Source organism: Lissotriton vulgaris, chromosome 3_1 (genome assembly GCF_964263255.1).
Source record: "Lissotriton vulgaris chromosome 3_1, aLisVul1.2, whole genome shotgun sequence".
NCBI classification, from domain to species: domain Eukaryota; kingdom Metazoa; phylum Chordata; class Amphibia; order Caudata; family Salamandridae; genus Lissotriton; species Lissotriton vulgaris.
In genome coordinates this window covers 1,160,225,880-1,160,245,411 of record NC_141689.1, presented here as the reverse complement: position 1 = coordinate 1,160,245,411, position 19,532 = coordinate 1,160,225,880, and positions in this window count along the sequence as shown.

Sequence of the window (19,532 nt, the reverse complement as noted above, 5' to 3'; positions counted from 1 at the left end):
ATTCTTGTTTTTAACTGTGTTATCGGATCTGAGGAATTTTTATTGATTGATATATGTATATTTATAACATGTGTGTAATTTCATGTGGCATGTCTTTTTTCATCATCGGTATTGTTTTATTCTGTAAATGCTTTCATGATATTTTATATCGAATAAAGCTAATACAACAATAAATAGAAGCTTTATTATTTTACAAATTGAAAAGGCTATAATTCCTGCACTCATTCTTGGGAACCAGCAGATTAGCCACAGGCCCCTTTTTTGGTTAACAATTTTATTAAAACATTTCTAAAAAAAACTCAGAGTTCCGAAATAAGTAGCAGAGTGTAAAGGTTTTACTCTTAGCATTTTGATGCCACATTCAGTATCAGTGTCTGTAGTAGCCCCTCTTCCCAGTAGGGTTCCGTCTTCCCTTGGGCTTAAAGAACACACTGTGATCTGTAAGGCTCAATCAAGCCTGTGCTAAGCATTATGTGGTGATCCTTTCTGTGCTTGCTGGCCCATGCTATACTGCTTGCAGGGGAGTAGTAAGACTTACAGCAATTTTCCAAAACAATACATTCATTACATTGTTTATTGATCATTTTTAAAGTCCCTAAATTTATTAGTATTATACACATTGTTACTTTTATGTAGTTTAACAATAAGTACATTTCCCAATCCAAGATGAACAAACCACTTCCCTGATTACCTCACACAAATGTTTGGCAGTAAAGAAGGGGAGTATATTTTCAGTGCAGCTGCCTCACAGTTGTGCTTGCTTGATTGCTCTCTCAGTGCTTCATGGAATCTCTCCTTTTTGCAGTTCCTGTTTTATTTTTTTCTTGCTCATTGCCTTGCTGATTGGTCTGGATAGCTGAAAGGTATTTCCGGTCTCCTGTTTTTCATTTCATGCCGGGAATGATTTTCTAGACCCATTCTAGACTCCCAGTTACATTCTTTTTTTTTATTTTATACAAACCATGGCTCAAGATGTGCACACATTAAACAGAAAACACAACAGTTACAAAAACATACAGGAAAGAAAGCTAGAAAATGTATAGTAAAGGCCCATCTGAGAATTATCTGGAAACATGTACAAAAATGTATTCAGTAAAAACAATTATAAAATCAAGCTCAGAGATACATACTGGTACACATAAAACATAATAACAATTGCAAAGACCAGACAAGTGGCAGACTGAAGGAAAATATATAGACACGGGTTTAAGAACAACACTGAAATTGCCACAAAGAGAACAATTTGTCCTTCAATAATTGCGGCCACAGTCATGTCAACGGCGTTTCGACCTTTATTATAAATTCCAGGTCATCATCAGGACAATAATTTTGACTGAGCATCCAACAAATTACTTTCCATATAATTCAAGCAAACAAACGTGGCAGTCACTCACATGCAGAATGCTTATGGCAAAATAAAATACTGATTGCCCCTGGTTCAATGACACAGAGCTGCCCTTGTGGTGGTTAATGATCCCAGTTACATTCTGGCATCTGGTGTTACTTTGGAGATAGTAGTCCATTCCTACATACCAAGAAGACCCTACACCCATCGCCAAGAAGGCCAGCCCTCGACAGAAGCCTGTGTTGACATTTGCCATTTAATTAAAACTGGCTGGGGGATATTCTTAAGAACGTGTGATATGTACTGCAAAATTACACAACTCTTCACAACGCAATCTATTGGGGGAAAATAACGCTGTTTTAACATTGTATTCTCAACATGGTGGTTCCATGTTATAGGCTCACGATAATGTGTCAAAAGTCCACGATAAAGTCAAAGCGACGCTGCAAAGATGTGAAACACGAACGCATAAAATGTTGCATGAGGCCAATCGCGATACAAAAATCAGAGAAAAGCTGCAACTGGCCTGCAATTACCACGAGTCAAGCGGGAAAATGCACTATAAAAGCAACAAAAAAAACACCAAAACCAAATCAAACTGCGTAGTACCATGGATGCACCTTGACCGAGTGCAGAGGTAAACATGAACCCTACATGCCCCACAGACCACCAGCAAGGAACCTCTGGGTTGGGGAATGACAAGGGGAAGAGGAAGAAGATGACGGGGTGTAGTCTGCAGGAAAACAAGATCGGCGTCAGAGAGGTGACAGAACCCTACCATCAACTGAACGTCAATAAGACAAAGGTGAATGCAGTCAGAGTGTCGAGGAGGGCAATGTAGGAGGCCAAGAGGCGCTGGCATGCTGAGAAAAGCCAAACCATGCACAAAACCGCCACCAACCGGAAGGCAGCAACGGCGACAGGAGGAGGGTGTCCTGCGCCTCAGGAGGAGTTGGAGGGTATGGAGGCCACAGTCATCAGTGTGCAAGGAGTTGGGAGTATGGACACAGGCCGATAGGACATGACACAACATCAACTGGGTGAGTAACAACCAGGGACTAGAGGGCCGGGGAGATGGGCACAATGGCACACATGCACAACGATGTGTAGCACACTGCACACCCACAATTACTCAGGAACATGTCCTTGATCCCCATGGTACACTGCATCACACACACATAGCTACAACACCACATCTGACGACAATGTGTTACAAGGTGCAACACCGACAATGCAGAACAGAGGACACAACTGGGTCCGCCCATGCGCAGAAACAGGCGAATCACATCTAACAGAGCAGTAAACTGTGAGATGGAAATATACATGTACAGCCTCACATCTGTCATGTAGTCCAAAAGTACACTGTCCCTCATTAAATATGCTGCACCTCCCAAACACTCACAATGTACATTGTCATACAGTCTGCATGTAAACAAGAACAATGCGCCAACATACATGGCAGCACAATGTCAACATGCATCTCCCTTTCACATTGCAGTGGGGAAAAAACACCTCCAGCAGAGCAGACCAGACAACTCATCAGTGATGCCAGAGAGGACCAACACACCTTCGACACCGACGCCCAACAACAGCTCATGGACACCTTAGGCAACCCACCCCCAGGAGCAGGGCAGCCAAGAGACCCCAGCCCCTGCACAAACCACATAGCAGGAAGCACCCACCACCACAGCTGGCCCCCAACACTTCACTGAGGCACACATTGCATCCCAATGCCAAGTGATTAGAATGCTAAAAGGAGGTGGCCAAACAGGTGTGGGTGGGGTCAGAGCTCATGGAAGCCAAACTACATCACATACTTGGGTGTCTAAGTCCCATCAGAGACCAGCTACACCCCACACTGGGACAGAGACACATTCATTTCCACATTTCCTGTACTGAACCACGTCCAGAGCCCTGCAATTAGTATTCACACACCCATGCTGAACCTGCGTATGACGGTCCAGTCGACTCCTCTTAAATATTGAGCGGGTGACGACAAAGCTACATGTCTAAGGTCTTATTTATTTATTTATTTTATTTAAGGTTTTTCTAGAGCGCGTAGTCACCCAGAGGGTATCCCAGCGCTGAACCTCTTACTCACAAGGGGAGATAGTCAGGAGTGATGATGGCTCAGGGGAAGAGTAGGGTTTTGAGAGACTTCCTGAACCGTAGGAGGTTTGGTTCTGCTCTGAGGCTCAGGGGGAGGTCTTAACTCCTGCCTAAGCGGACATGTTATCGTCCGCTGTCCACAGCACAATACATACATTATGACCACACAGACACACGCAGATAGTTTGTTCAACTGGCTCGGGCCCCCTTATTGGCAGGGTCACATGTACAGTGACGCCTGTGCTGGATGTGTTTGGGGTGAGTGTAAGCCAGCCCTCACAGAGTGGTTGGTGCTGGCAACAACTTGAACAGTGAACACCATTAAAACGGAAGCAAAAAACACAAGCATCACAGAGACAAATGCGGAGCATCATGGTGGTAGCCGGAGCAAGTACAGAGGTCCCCCAATATGCATACAGAAGTGTCCGTGAGTTGCAGTGCACAGAGGTTGAGGCACTAGAGCTGAGCCTGCTCATGTGAACAAATTGTCTAGGATTATGTCCCTTCTGGATATTCCTGATGCAGCTGCAGTGGGGTGTGTTACACCTGCATCATCTTCCTTACCATCGTCCCAGGTCTCCCACACTGCCTGAGGTGACGTTGCTGCATGAGCTGTCAGAAATGTTCCATGAGTTTTGGTGCACTTAGTTAGTGGCACCTGAAGAGCTGAGCAGGGGCTCAGGCAGATGATGGCATCCACGACTGGTGTAAGCAACTCCATTAGTCTGCCAGTATGACTGTTCCGACTCTGGCAGTTGGCATTTGAAGTGGTCCTGGCCTTTGTGGCCTGTGCCTCCTGCAGTGATACGACATCCGGGCCAGTCAGAACTTGATTTGATGTGTGAGTCCAGGTGGCCCGCAGTTGAGGCCGGAGTCAGCAGACAGTCCAGGGACACATACACATGGCGTTGATGACCCAAGCCATCGTCTCTGAGGCTATCCAATATCTCAGCAGACAGGGTCCCTGACATGAACTACACAGACTTAGTGGCCCAGGATGCACTGAGTCCGGCACTGGCATGCTGCCACGGGACGGTGACTTGCGGTGCAGTGAGATAGGGCCATGCGGGCTGAGAGGGTCCTCATCGATGTTCAAGGTGAATGTGGTGGAGGGTAGAAGCTGTCCGAAAGTAGCAAATGGAGGAGTGGAATACTACTGCCTCGTTTTTGCCACCAAGTCAGTATCACCGACATGACGATGAAGACAACCCCTAATTCAGAGACTCAGTCACCACCAAAGTTTAACCAGAAAGTGTCCATGAATGTTTGGAAACAGACTTAGTGGCACCGGAGCTGAAAGGGGATGTAGTCTGCAATGAGGCCTGTACAATGATATAAAATCTGCCATAAATAAATCAAGACTGAGTTCTGAAAGTGTCACCTACTCGAGCGCAGTGTAGGCTGAAGACAGCGGTCAGCAGAGGGCCACAAGCACGTGTCGTCGGCTTGCGATGTACAGAGTTAGTGACACCAGGGCAGTTGTTGGTAGTGCTCGATCACCTCAGTAACGATGATCCTTTTTTCCTCCTGAAACGCTTCTCCCTCTTACTCCTCTCCTTGCGTGCAAAGATATGAACTCTGCCATGATGAAATCAAGACTCAGTTCCAAATGTTTGACCTACTCATGCACAGTGTGGGCCGAGGGCAGTAGTCCGCGAGGGCCCCCAGACACTTGTGTTTGGAATGCTATACACATACTTGGTGGAACGACATTGAAGAGAGTATAGTGACATAAATATGTACTCTGCCATTGTGTAATCAAGACTCCGTTCCAAATGTGTGACATGCTTGTCCGCTGTGTATGCTGGTGGAGTACATCAACAAAAAAGGAGGACTGTGGGCCTTGCTCGAGAAGAGCCGGATGGTCTGAGCAGGCTGCCAAGGTTGTGGGCCTCGGGCTTGGAAGTTGAATTGGCACCTGGGGTTCTCTCTTTGACACACACCGGTGTCGACAGGTGAGCAGTGAGGCCTGGGTGTGCCTGGGTGGGCAGGATGGGTTTGAGGACCAGCGGCCCTGGGTACAGCAGGTGCACTGTATCACAGGCAACTTCGCTCACGATGGCGGGGTTAGCCTCGTGGCAGGGTGAGAGGCACCACCCTGGCAGAGATGTTGGGCATTCTGGAAGGGAAGCCATGTGCTTTTTATTCACACCCCTACGCTGGCCTGGTGTACGTGGGCCAGCCCACTCCGCTCACGCTTACAGGTGGTGGACGTAATAAGCTACATTTCCGCAATCTTCCCCACTGGCTGGAATCATATGGTTACGTCCACTGTCCACTACACTCCATACATAGATTAGTTTGTGGTCTGCATACTTGAGTCTGTCCATCACATCCACGCCACACTTGGCATTGTGTACCTTGCCTCCTTTGCACATGCCTGGTTCCACCCTCTCCACACCATCTGCTATTGTGTGGCTTATGTGCCATGCCGTTGATGGCTTATGTGTATGGCTGACCCAGGTTCCCATAGTAAGTTGTGCTGTGGTGTCTGGTGGTGGGCATGTTGTTGGGCATGTTGTATGTGAGTTTGTAATGTGTGCATTCCCAGTGTTGTGAGTTGCATGATTGTGGAGTTGAGGTATGTTGTATGCTCATTTGATACTTGAGCAGCGCATTTCCATGGGTGCCATCCTGGTTGCACTGGTTGATGATGGACTGTCGGTAGAAGTGGAATGATGCACACTGCATGGATAGTTGTTGAAGACGTTGGTGACGATTCCCCAGTTGTCAACTGTTGCCTGCACAATGATAGAATGAGTGTGCTTTCCGTTGAGGTAATTGTGTGCAGTTCACCAGGGAGCGCAAGTAGGACATGTGTGTAGTCAATTGCCCCCTAACACGTGTAGGAAACCAGCTATGGCGTAGATGCCTTGCTTGGTCTCCAGCTGTTTCTGCACAGTGTTGGGGGGGTATAGGTACTGGGGTACCAAGCTGATGATGGCATCCAAGACAGTTGTGAGGAACTTGGATAAGGCTGGCTGTGAGGCTCCTCCGACTCTGGCGGCTGTCAGTTGGGAGGTATCAAAAGGCCAACAGATGCAGCACAGCCAGCAGCTTTGTCTGAGGTGGGATGTTGTTTGTCCGCTGTGTTAGTACCGTTGGCCTGTGGGCAATGATGGTCAGGATACAAATGGTGGTTGTCCTTTTGAGCCGGTAGTGGGCAATGACATTCTCTGGTGTTGGGTCTGTGAGGTTGGTGCATTTTCTGAGGGTCTGCTGTCTTTGTCTGCGCTGCCTCTGGGGTGGTCCGGGGGGCGGGGCAATCCGGGGGTGGTGGCGGACCTGGGGGGTGGTGGAGGTCGGTATTGTTGCCCTCTTGGGCTGCATGATCAGTAGCTCAATGGCATCTGTTGCTCTTCAGGTGTGGCTCTGGGCTGTGCTTGCTTGTCTGGTGCTGGGGTTTCTCTGACTTTACACCAGGTAAGAGCAGGTGTTAATTTCCTGCAGCTAACGCACCTTATTGCATGTTTTGTGTTCTTATCGCCAATCTGGCTGGTCGTTGAGAATGTTGCGGAGTGGTGTTGTCACAAGTTTTGGCACGGGAAAGCCGACTCTGCATCTCATTAGCGTTAGTTGCCGGGGGCATCTGTGGTGATGTTTTTTGAGACTGCAATCACAGGTAAACTGGTGATATGGGCTGTTAGCACCAGCTTGTTAATGGCGCGATAAATGTATCGCGAGTTTGGCTGCGATAAAGTGCTGATAACTCAGCGATGGATCCTTTATTGATTGATTCAAACAATGGTTTGTTTCCTTCATGGCTGCAGTACTGTTTCTTTATTCACATCACCGTCTGATTAAAGTGTAATCCTGTCCTGATGATGATTTTAATTTAAAAAGGTCAAAACGCCATCGACTACTCAGCATGCATCATGGAGCTATTTGATTCTAAACATGTTCTATATTAATTATGGTTTCATTGCATTATTCTGTGGAGGATGTATGTCGTTACTACGCATGATTTTACAACGCATGCCTTTACCACGCAGGTTTTACTACGCAAGCCGTTACAACGACTTGCTTTGGGGGGCGCTGAATAGTGAATAGTTTCATTTACTATTCCAACTCCAGTCCCCGTGGATAGTAGGGAAGGTTTTGGAAAGTAAATTAAACTATTCCCTATCCTACAGCGCCCCCCCAGCGCAAGTCATTGTAACGACTTGCGTTGTAAAAGTTGCGTGGTAAAGGTATTGCGTGGTAAAAGTTGCGTTGTAAACGCAGTTCCCCTTCTGTGGATTACACTAATAAACTATGTGTTAGTGCTGTTAAAACGAATGCAATTGTTCCTTTGAAAATACTAATAAAGCCCGCATTTTCAAAAAATCATTGTTTTCTCCCTGTTTCTGTTCTTTTATAATTGATTTTACCGGTTTGTCAATCTGTCTAGAAAGAAAACCTGTTGAGACGCTGTTTGTTTCTGAATCCACCCAGGTCTCAACTGGGTTTTCAGGTTTTTCTCCTGTAATTCCTAATGTTTTTCTAATGTAAGGCAGAATTGTTTACAAAACTGACCTTCTCACTCCCTACGCGTTCAGACTCATCATGCAGTGACGTAGCCAACCGTTAGCTACTTTCAACTGCCATGGAACAGCTGGAAATGTAGGTTACTCTTGCTCTACCTCACTAAATTTGCAACTAATCAGCCCTGAGCACAGAACAGCACCAGATCTATTATTCTGGATTACACGAAGTACCGAAAGCATCAGGCATCTTGTACAAAGTTCCAAGCTTCATTCAGAAGTAATGCTGTGTACTTGCCACGTTCCCCCTACAACAAAAAATTCTGCTCCCTTGAACATAGCACCTTGGAGTCTCACACATTTGCCTCTTTTTCTAAAATCAACATTTCAGTGTATAAGGGACAAAAAGTCAGACTCAAGATCATTGATCAGATCTGTTGTTCTACGAGCCACAATATCAGCAATAGAAGGTAGTGTCATGGTACGGATGAGGGGGAAATGCTCATAGTAGGTCAGATAGAAGGACATGATGCAGGGTGACATGCATGAGGTAGCCATAGGCGGTAATCTAATTGAGGTGACACAGGGCAGGGATAGGCATTCTCCAGACATCGCAGACTCATCTGCTTAATGACTATTCCCAGAGGAGGTGTGAAGGTAAAGAGCAATGCTGACCATGGATGAAGGCACAAATGGTGACAGCGGAGAGGCTTGCCAGAGGAAAGCAAATAAAGCCTAGACATGGCATTATTCAATTGTCACCGATAGGGAGGGTGCTAAATGCTGTCTCTGGCTATGGGCATCGATCTGTAGCCAACTGAACGTAAGGACTGGGCACCTGCGCAAGAAACTCTGTGGATCATAGAGAGGAAAATAAAAATAAAAATACAGTGAACACCTAAGGGCAATACCTGAGTGAGGAATGCATTGCTGGTAGTGCACTAAGGAATGTCAAAGGAAATGTGTGATGCTATGTGTTTGTAGAATATTGGGTGCGGGGCCTGTCCATTCCTCAAGGGCACCTCCTTTGGATAATGATATTGTGAACACACTTGTTGCCTAGTTTCTAGGAGGATCTGTTATATTCTGCTGTGACACTGTGTCACTTGATTCAAGATAGCCTGGCTGATGAGGGGTGATGCCCGAAACCGGTCCCAGGGTGCTTGTTTCTGCTCCAGGGAGGCCTGGCTTTGCATTTCAGGCTGGACTGTTCCATAAGGAACAGGGTCAAGACTGATTTGCATATGGCTTGGTCTAAGCTGGGGTGGCATGGTGGGCAAAAGAACAATGGCTTTAACCCAGATCTCTTGACTGGGGGTAAATGCTTGATTTGCTATGCATTCCATCCATCATCTGTGTGTCTTTTGCTTTCTCGCCCTAAGTGCGCCGGGTATGTCTAGATGTGGGAACCGGGTTCGCTGTGTCACTGGATTCAAGCTAGCCTTGCTGATGAGTAGTGATGCCCCAAAACCAATCCCAGGATGCTTGTTGCTGATCCAGGGAGGACTTTGCTTGGCAGATCAGGCTGGACTGTTCACATGAGGAACAGAGTCAAGACTGATTTGCATATGGCTGAGTCTAAACAGGAGTGGTTTGGTGAGCAAAAGAACAATGGATTTAACACAGATCCCTTGGTTGGGGTTGAATGTTTGATTTGATCTGTATTCCATCCCTCTTCTGTGTGTCTTTTGCTTCCTTGCTCTAAGTGTGTCGGGTATGCCCAGATGTGGGTCCTGGGCTCACTGTGTCACTGCATTCAAGCTAGCCTTTCTGATGAGTAGTGATGCCCCAAAACGTATCCCAGGATGCTTGTTGCTGATCCAGGCATGACCTGGCTTGGCAGTTTAGGCTGGACTGTTCCCATGAGGAACAGGGCCAAGACTGATTTGCATATGGCTGGGTTTAAACTGGGGTAGTATGGTGAGCAAAAGAATGATTGATTTACCTCAAATCTCTTTACTGGGGGTGAATGTTTGATTTGTTCTGCATTCTATCCATCATCTGTGTGTCTTTTGATTTCTCGCCCTAAGTGCGCTGGGTATGCCCAGACATGGGTCCTGGGCTCGCTGTGTCACTGGATTCAAGCTAGCCTGGCGGACGAGGGCTGATGCCTCGAAACCGATCCCAGGATACTTGTTTCCAGTCCAAGGAGGACCTGACTTCACAGTTCGGGCTGGACTGTTCCGATGAGGAACAGGGTCAAGACTGATATGCATATGGCTGAGTCTAAACTGGGGTGGCATGGTGAATAAAAGAATGATGGATTTCACCAGGCCTGGGCGTAGTTCGCAGAGTTTTGTTACATGGAACTCCGCAAAGTTACAAAAAAACTCCATGAAGTTCCACAAGTGGCGGAGTGCAGTGCGAACTTCAATTTGTGCTGGTATTCCTGCAGCTCGGGTAGAAATTGTCCCCGAGCTGCAGCTCTCGCTCACGAACTTATCATTCGCGAGCAGGGAAAAAACTCTGCTGCACATCGCAAAGCGGAGTTCTCTGCACTCTGCGAGGTCCGCGGAGTGCAGAAAACTCTGCCCAGGCCTAGATCTAACCCAGATCTCTTGACTGAGGGTGAATGTTTGATTTGCTGTGCATTCTGCCCATCATCTGTGTGTCTGGAGAAAGGATCTTTGGGAAGCCTTCCTCGGTGCAGTAGGATTGCTTTCCTCTGACCTTGGTTTCTGTATTTGGGTTGTTTGTGTCAAGATTCTACTTATACCTAGGATATTAGTATTATACCAAGAACCCATAAGGCAGTTGGAATATACAGATGTATCTTTTGCAGTTGTAGTAGAGTAAAAGGTGACTCTGGAGATTTGATGGCTCCGATAGCCAGGGGGAAGTCAATGATGCTGTAGAAGTCTGTGTACGTCCACTCTTCTGATGTGTGTGGGGAAATGTGATGTGGGGTTTGAGAGCATCTGTAACATTCAAACATCTTTGCCGAGGGATGGTTGGGATATGCCAACTGTGCCTTCAGTGCTGTAATATTTTGGTGTGCATAAAAGCTTTGAATTGGTTGACATTTTACAACGGATGTGAGGTCAGATCAAATCTGAAATGGTTTTTGGGAGATGAAAAAATGGAAGTAGTTAAATTCTACCTTTATTTAAGAAAAGTCTTTACTAATAGGTGTTCTACCAACAGACATATGGATCACTGTAAAAGTAAGCCATCTCACAAGCATCAGCAATTAATCGCTTGTACTCGCAATGCGGGAAAAGACATTTTTTGCATACTATTGCAGTGTACAAAATAAAGATCCCTCCGACGTTGAATTACGCTAGTGAAACAATTGATGAATGTGAGTGGGCTAAGTTTGAGAAAGTGGAAGGTAAAATATGGCGTCAAATATGTAAGCTGAGTCACGCTGCACCAATTGCGGCTCTTAGGATCGAATTTGGCCTTCTTTCAACATATGTTTTATCAATGGCAGCTTCTCTAAGGTGGTGTAACGCTTTGATAAACGCCCAAGAAAATTTATTAAGGTTAGCATTGCATAAGGAAATTTTTATTAATATGTTGTGGAAAACTGCAATTTTTAGAAATTACATAAAGGCTTTAGGAATTTTTGGTCTAGACTTTGAAGGGGCAGCAGTTTTAGATAAATTTTCATTAAAGCATATAATTAAAAAAACTATATATGTGATCTCACGAGAAAGAGATCTGAAAATATGCCGCGCGAATGGAAGGCTGGACTGCATTGCGAAGAGTTCTATTATTAAAAACCCTCAGCAGTACATTCTCTGGAACCTGAAGCATGGAGTTCGCAGAGTGATTTTATTATTAAGAATGAACTTGCTGCCTTTGAGTACTGTAACAGGTGCCTAGGAGGGTATCCCCAAAAAAGAAAGATTCTTTGATTTATGTAATGGCGGTATACAAGATCTTAATCATGTTCTGATTGTGTGCCCTGCACTTGATTCAATACGTCGTAAACACTTAAAGCACGTTTTTTTACAATCTAAAATCTCCACAGCAGAACATGCACGTAACTTTCTCCTGCTTCCCCCTTCGAGACAGATGTGTTTTAAAAAATGTTGTTTTTTTAAAGAATTTTTAAACGTTTACTAAAATTATTGGGTAGGGTAACCCGTAGGCTTTATAATATTTCGTGAAACTATCCCATGCATTAGCACTTTTTAAGCACTCCAAGCACTTTAACCTGTTACAAAATATGTTAAATGATTATCAATTGTTATTGTGTATTAGCATTTCTGTAGGATAGTTAACCTTCCACGTGCACCTCTTTAGAAGTATTGCTGCTAGTTACTCATCAGTAGGAATTGTCCTGGAATATGGTATTAAATGCACTAGCACTCAATCTTAATGCATTTGCACTTTGATTAGCACTTACATATATATTTGCAGTTTTTTCTATTCCTTGCTCATCTCCCTAAAAAATGTTTTAACTGTTTTGGTAAATTGACACGTGTATACTGGATGAAAATTTTGCATCTTTTTTAAAATATGGCCTCGTCAAAAAGTAGATTATTTTATTAAACCATGGGGACTAGCCTAAAAGTGTTTCCAACTTGTTAAAGTCCTGGAACAGGTTATATAATGCATCAGCACTTTAATTAATGCATTAGCACTTTATATGGCACTTTATAAAAAATTATTTTCTTGCTATTATTATTCCGTGTTCATCTTCCTGGAACAGGGTATTTAATGGATTAGTATTTCTTTGACGTATGAGCACTTTTTATAGCACTTTATATAAAAAGAATTCCTGTTATTATTATTCCATGTTCATCTCCCTTATATTGCTCTGTATGAAAGAATGTTTTATTTTGTAATTTGTATGTGGATTTCCTCGGAATTCCAAATCATATTAAAATAAATTGGTAATTGGTTGACATTTTGTACAGGATACGTACCAGGGGGACAGATATGAAGCACAGCAGATTTCTGATTGGGCCCTGAACTATTGTACGACTGCAGCATATGATGGAAAGGACTGTGAATGTTATCAATTCAAAATACAAACATTTGTGTCTCAGAAAAACTTTATTTCATAGTGATGTGATATTTTTTTATGTGTGCCGATCCCTCTGCATATTCATGCTCATGTCCAGGTTTATCAAATAGCTACATGTCATTTGGACACACATGCACTTATACACAAAAGTAACTTACACTTTTGAATCCATTTAGATTTTTTAATAAGTTACCACTTTTTTGTATTCACAAACTGCACTTTTGTAGAAATGTATGTTTTTGTAGCAAGTCCGGCTTATGGCCAACCACTGGTACTGCAGCACCCTCCAATAGAAAACAATAGAAGTAGGGATAAAAAATATAATTCCATAGGACATAAGGATAAATAAATTATTTAAACTAGTTAAAAAAATATATATATACTATAATACTTAGTATGTATTTAAAATAAATATAAACTATTTTTACTTTAACGCTAACATATATTTATTTATATATGTAACTATTTTAAATAACTTCATTTTATGTAACATTATTTCCAATGGCATTTTATTTTAAATCCCCACCCCCTTCATTTTCAGTGGGAAGGTACTGAAGTACCAGTGGTTATGTGCAGTGCTGGACCTACCTCAAAGTGAAAGTTACCACAAAATTGTAGTTAAAGATTACTGAAAAGTAGTGAAATTGCTCAAATGTGTAAACTTACTCAAAAGTGAAGTTTGTAAATCAGACGCACAGTATCTAATCCTGGTATTTCTAGAGGAATTATTAGATGATTCACAAAGGTAAAGGAAAATAGACACATAAACATGTGCAAAGAAAAGTTTTATTATGAACAGACCATACAGTATAATGATCATTAAAAAAGGGAGCATGCAAATGAAGGGAGCAGTACACACCAACATGCACAGACCCTCTACATCCCAAGCAGTGGTAATAAACCCTCAGTCTGGCACCCACCGGCACATATGCACCTTCTTATACTGCATATGTACCACTGCAAACATGGCAACCCTAACCCAACCACTACTGCAAAAAGAAGTGCCATAAACTCACAACTCTGCCAGGGAACCCTATCTTGACATCTGTAATGAATGTCATAGTGTTGTCAATATTAAAAGCCTGACTGTCTTACAAGCGAACTCTTTTGAAAAAGCACTCACGTCGTACTAGTCTATTTTTTGAAAGTAGAACATGTTGATAGGATTCACCTGAAAAAATACAGTTAGCAACAATAGCAATAACATCCATGCTTGAGCTCGAACTATATTGAAGATATACTTACGGCAGTCCAATCTTAAGTGTATGTTGTTGAGGGTAGCAGCTGGCCTGATTTTGAAAGAAAACAATCTTTCATTTCTTTTCAACTTTGAAAATATTTGTCCTGCTGTTATGACGGTGTGAAAATCATTTCAAAAGATTCCAGACCGCTCTTACATGATGTTCACAATTTTTAAAGCGTCCTTTGGGACAACTTTTTAAAGCACACATTTGTAACAAGAGTTTTCAAGCAGCACAACAGATGGGCAGAAAATTGAATATGTGGTAAGCCAGGCGCCCCAGAATCTCACTGAAGGTGCATCTCAGCATGGAAGGTAAACGACGCGAAAGGATGAAGTTTAAGAGAAGTATTTATCTTTTTTTAAATTTGTATAATGCAAGGACGCAATATTACATAGCAACAACAATCTAAATAAAGCACAACAAAAGACACATATAAGCAAAATGGCCACACAGCAAAAAAATCAATTGTGTTGTTGTATATGGTGTACAATTGCCCTACTGAGTGCAATACACACGCACACACACTACTACACTGTGGCAGTTGCCACTGTGTAGTTATATTTAGGCTATAGTTTCCAAAGGAAGAGTGTTTTTTGTTTCATTAATAACTTTACCACTGTTTGCTGAATCTTCAAGAAAAAGTTCAGCCACCTCGGCTACTTTCTAGAACTGATCCATCAATCTGGAACCAAGAAAAAATAGGGGTCCCACAACATTGATTTCTATATTAATTCCCATAGGAATCTTATCTCCCCAATACAGATACAATGACTAAATGGAATTAGATCACATTTGGAAAAACTATTTGAAATTATCTCAAAAAGCTTGCTTTTTGTGAGTTGGTGCAAATCTGTTCAGCCATTTTCAAGAAATGCATTTAAAATTTGGCTCGGATTCGGCATTAAGTGGTTAAAAAATTAGATACATCTGAACTATTGGTTTCCAGATGTGAGCTGATTGGCCACTTTAACACCGACTAGTCATCACTGATTGACTGGCCAGAACATGACCAATATGTTGTGGCAGCCATTGCAGGACATGTCCCTGCGTCTTGAAAATACATGAATAAAAACATATAGGGGTGGGGGGGGGCAGTATGAGCACTATCTGACCCCATGGTACTTGATTGGCTCTTTACAACATGAACAACATGTTGTGCCAGCCATTAAAGGACTTTGTGTCATGGTCCTTATTGAAAAGCATTATAGTAAATGCCAGGTTTTGACGGTCACAAATAGGAGCACACAAACAGGATGATAACAAATTTTAATTAGAACATACTTTATTTGTTGGTGGTGTTTCTACTGATTTTAGTAATTCTGGTGAATTCTCAGGTGATGTCAACATGTTGAGAGTGAAGATTCCCCGCCGGGATTTGTTGAACCATTCCTTTGAGACAAAATATTTTTCTCCCATGATTTTGTCATAGACGTTATGTTAGATGCGCCAGAAGGTCAAATGAGAACATCATGTCTATGAGTTCACTATCTTCCTCAGCAATGTGGGAATAAAGTTTAGAATTCTGAGTAAAGCATGTACTTCTAACAGCTACAGCAGTCTGTCAGTAGATTCCCCAGTGCCCTATTTCAGCTTAACACAGTGACACTAACATTATGTATTTATGATACAGTTGTGGCACGCTTGAAGTTGTGCTGATGGAATCAAAGCTGTAAAACCAGAAGCATTTCCTTTAGAAATGAAAAAAATAAGGACTTTTTTATCATTTAAATTATCGTCAACCAATGAGGAAATCAGGTGCCTTCAGTACGCCGATGACCTAGTACTATTAAGCCAAACTCCAATCCGCTTACAACGAGGAATGAACGCCTTAGCCATATTTGTCAGCACAAGGGCTACAACTGAAATTACTAAAAACAAAGGTTGTGCGGCTGGTGGATGCCAAACTCAAGACATTCATAAGGCACATAGAGGGTAAAAAGTTGCAGCTGTCACCTCCTATAAATATCTTGGTTTCAAAGCAAACAAAAATTGAGCTATAAATCACAGCTCACCTCAATGAGGTCAAAAACTTAAAACCTGATATATGGTTTTAACGTTCTAAAAACGAAATTAAGCTGTCCACCATACGGTAACCTATTAACTGTCATGCAGGCACAGTTAATGCCAACAGTAACCTATGGCACTGAAATAATAAAAGGTTGTGACATCCCTGCCTTGAACAAAATACGAACAAAAGTCTATAAAAAGCTTTCCATATCCAACAATGTGCATCGCCAGCCCAGGTGCAGTTAGAGTTTGGCTTACAAAATCAGGAATTTCGGAGCAAAGGCGCCTTCAATAAATTGTGTTGGAGGTTACGTGCTTCTGAAAGCTGGTCCATAGACCAACTGTGCTGTAAAGAAATAGGCAGACAAAAAGAAAAGAGGATACAAGGATCCTGGGGTAGATATTTAAACCAGGTGATAAAGGATATGTCTGCGCAAGACATTTGGAATGTCAGAATAGGGAAAAAGGCTACTAACAAACTAATTAACACCACAATAAAACTCTTGTCTCACTCAACGGATGAGAATACCTTACTGCTAAGACAGCATGCCTGGACAGTTATCAGTTCATGGAAAAAGGCTGCCACAGGAATATTTATCGATTCCGAAAAGGGGGTGGTGATGAACAGAGTGTCTGAATTAAGCAGACCACTCTTACCCAGTCCAAAGATCAGGGCTTGATCCATCACCGTTATTTAGCTCACTGTACCATCCCAGCTCAGAACCTGGCTATATGTTATGTTATGTTATGTTATGTTACGAGCATTTATTACGCGCACAGCTGCTCCAGCAAAGGAGCGTCCCGGCGCCTGACAAGGAAGCCACATAACACAACTTAAAAGAATGGACATGTAAACGGGAAAAGACTAAGGGAACAGGAAAGTCTTAACAGCCCTGCGAAATGAGAGCAGATCAGCAAGGGTCCGAATTTCGAATGGTAGAGCATTCCACAGGGCAGCAGCACGTACACGAAAAGAGCGTCCCCCAGCCCGACTATGTTTAAACCGTGGAACTACTGCTAGTTCGCGGTCTGATGAAAGTAGAGAGCGACCTGGGATGTAAGGAGACAGAAGGTTCTGAAGAATCTGGGCATGGGAACCTTTAAGGATTTTGTAGGACATACAATGCACTTTGAAATGGATCCTCTGCCTAATTGGTAACCAGTGAAGAGAGCGCAAGGTGTTGGAGACAGAACAAAACCTGGGTAAGCCTACGACTGCTCTGGCGGCTGCATTTTGCACGTGTTGGAGACGGGTGAGTTCGGCCTGATTTATCCCTATTAAAAGGGTGCTGGCATATTCGAGCCGAGACATCACCGTCGCCTGTACCACGAGCTGTCTGGTCGAGGCATCGAAGAATTTAAGTACAGGTCTCAAGTTGCGCAGGATGCCAAAGCAGCAGGCCGCAATACGTTTGGTGTGGCAGACAAAGCTAAGGGTGGGGTCCAACCACACCCCTAAGTTTTTTATCTCCGAAACCGGAGTAGGGGTGGGACCCAGCTCTGAGGGCCACCATGCATCGCCCCAAAGTTCCGCTTGTTTGCCGAAGACCATAATTTCTGTATTTTTCGTGTTAAGTTGGAGACAGTTGGACGTCATCCAACTGGCAACCGCCCGTAGTCCATCCCGGAATCTTGGGGCCTCCACCCCAGAATCCCCGCTGATCGTGACTGCTAGCTGAGTGTCGTCAGCGTATGACACCATGGTCATACCCCACTGCTTTACGACCTCAGCCAGCGGCCTCACGTAAAGATTGAACAACGTGGGGCTCATCGAGGATCCCTGCGGGACCCCAAGAGTCAGGGGATGTGATTTGGACTGATGGGGCGGAACAGCCACGCAGAAAGAAGGGTCAGCCAGGAACAAGCGGAACCACTGAAGAGCGGAGCCAACCACGCCCGCATCCTCGAGGCGCTGCAGAAGGATCCCGTGCGAGACGGTGTCAAAGGCGGCGCTCAGATCTAATAGAACAAGCGCCGCGGTTTGACCCGCATCAAGCACCGCACGAAGATGCTCCACCATGAATAGGAGGGCTGTCTCCGTGCTGTGGCCGGCTCGGAATCCATTCTGCGAATCATCCAGAATGTTAGAGCGCGAGAGATGGTCTGTGAGGGCGATGCTAACATGCGCCTCCGCGACTTTAGCCGGCCACGGGAGGAGCGATATCGGCCGATAGTTCTCCGGTTTGCTGGTATCAAGAGATGGCTTCTTCAGTATGGGCATTACCACTGCCTGTTTCCATTTCAGGGGTACCAGACCAGATGTAAGCGAGATGTTAATCAGATCGCAAACTGGCAGAAGATTAGAGGGTGCCAAATCTCTAAACACTGCTGGCTTTAACGGATCTACCGGAGACCCCGACTTAACTTGAAGGGCCAGTGTCTTAAAACTTTCCGGTGTAAGGCAGGGGAGAGAGTCTAAAACAACCTGCCTTGGAAGGCTATGCAGACCTTCACCAGTGGGCGTAGCCGTAGGAAAGGCTCTATAGATGGTATGAACCTTCTCCATAAAAAAGGCCGCCAGCGTTTCGCAATGAGCGTTGGAACCAATGGTATCCGAAGAGGCCTTTTTAGCCACAAGGTCCTTGAGAGCTTTAAAAATGGTTTTTGATGGGTTCGTGCTGTTGCAAAATTCGAGGGCATAAAATGCTGCCCGAGCTCTGCAGACAGCGTGATGATAAGATTTGACGGTGGCCAAATACATGGCTTTTTTACTGATGTCATAGGTTTTCCGCCAGTCTCTCTCTGCGCGTCTACAGGAGCTTTTCAACGCACGCAAAGAACCATCGTACCAAGGACTAGGGTCCCGCGGTCCGCACTTGCTCGAGGTCATTGGGATAAGAGAGTCAAGGGCTCTGGTAACCCATTCTCAAAAACGGTCGTAACCAGATTCCACAGTCTCCACCGGGCCCAAAGGGTCCTCGGAAAGAAGACAATGGAGGTCTTCCAATTTTAATTTATTCCAACGACGTCTGAGAAAAACGCGCGTCGTGGACTTAAAAGGAGACTCAGACAATGGACACTGGATCGTCACCAACGAGTGGTCCGTCCAGGACATGGGGAGAGGGGAAGCAACCCTTACCTCTTCTAGGTTTGAAAAGAAGGGGTCCAGAATATGTCCACCTACATGGGTGGGATCCGAGACCAATTGAAGCAGTTGAAGAGCCTCAAGATCAGCCACGATGCCGCTCACTGCATAACTATATGCAAATCAGTCTGTCCCTCGCCCAGTGCATCATGGGAACTGGGCAGACTAAACTACCAAGACAATTCTTCACCAGAAAGGAGACAAGCTTCCGGGGACCGGTTTCTGGCATTTCAGCCGTCGTCGGCCCGGCTTGCTTGAATCCTGATGGTGCAGTGAGCAAGGGACTCATGTCTGAGTATAC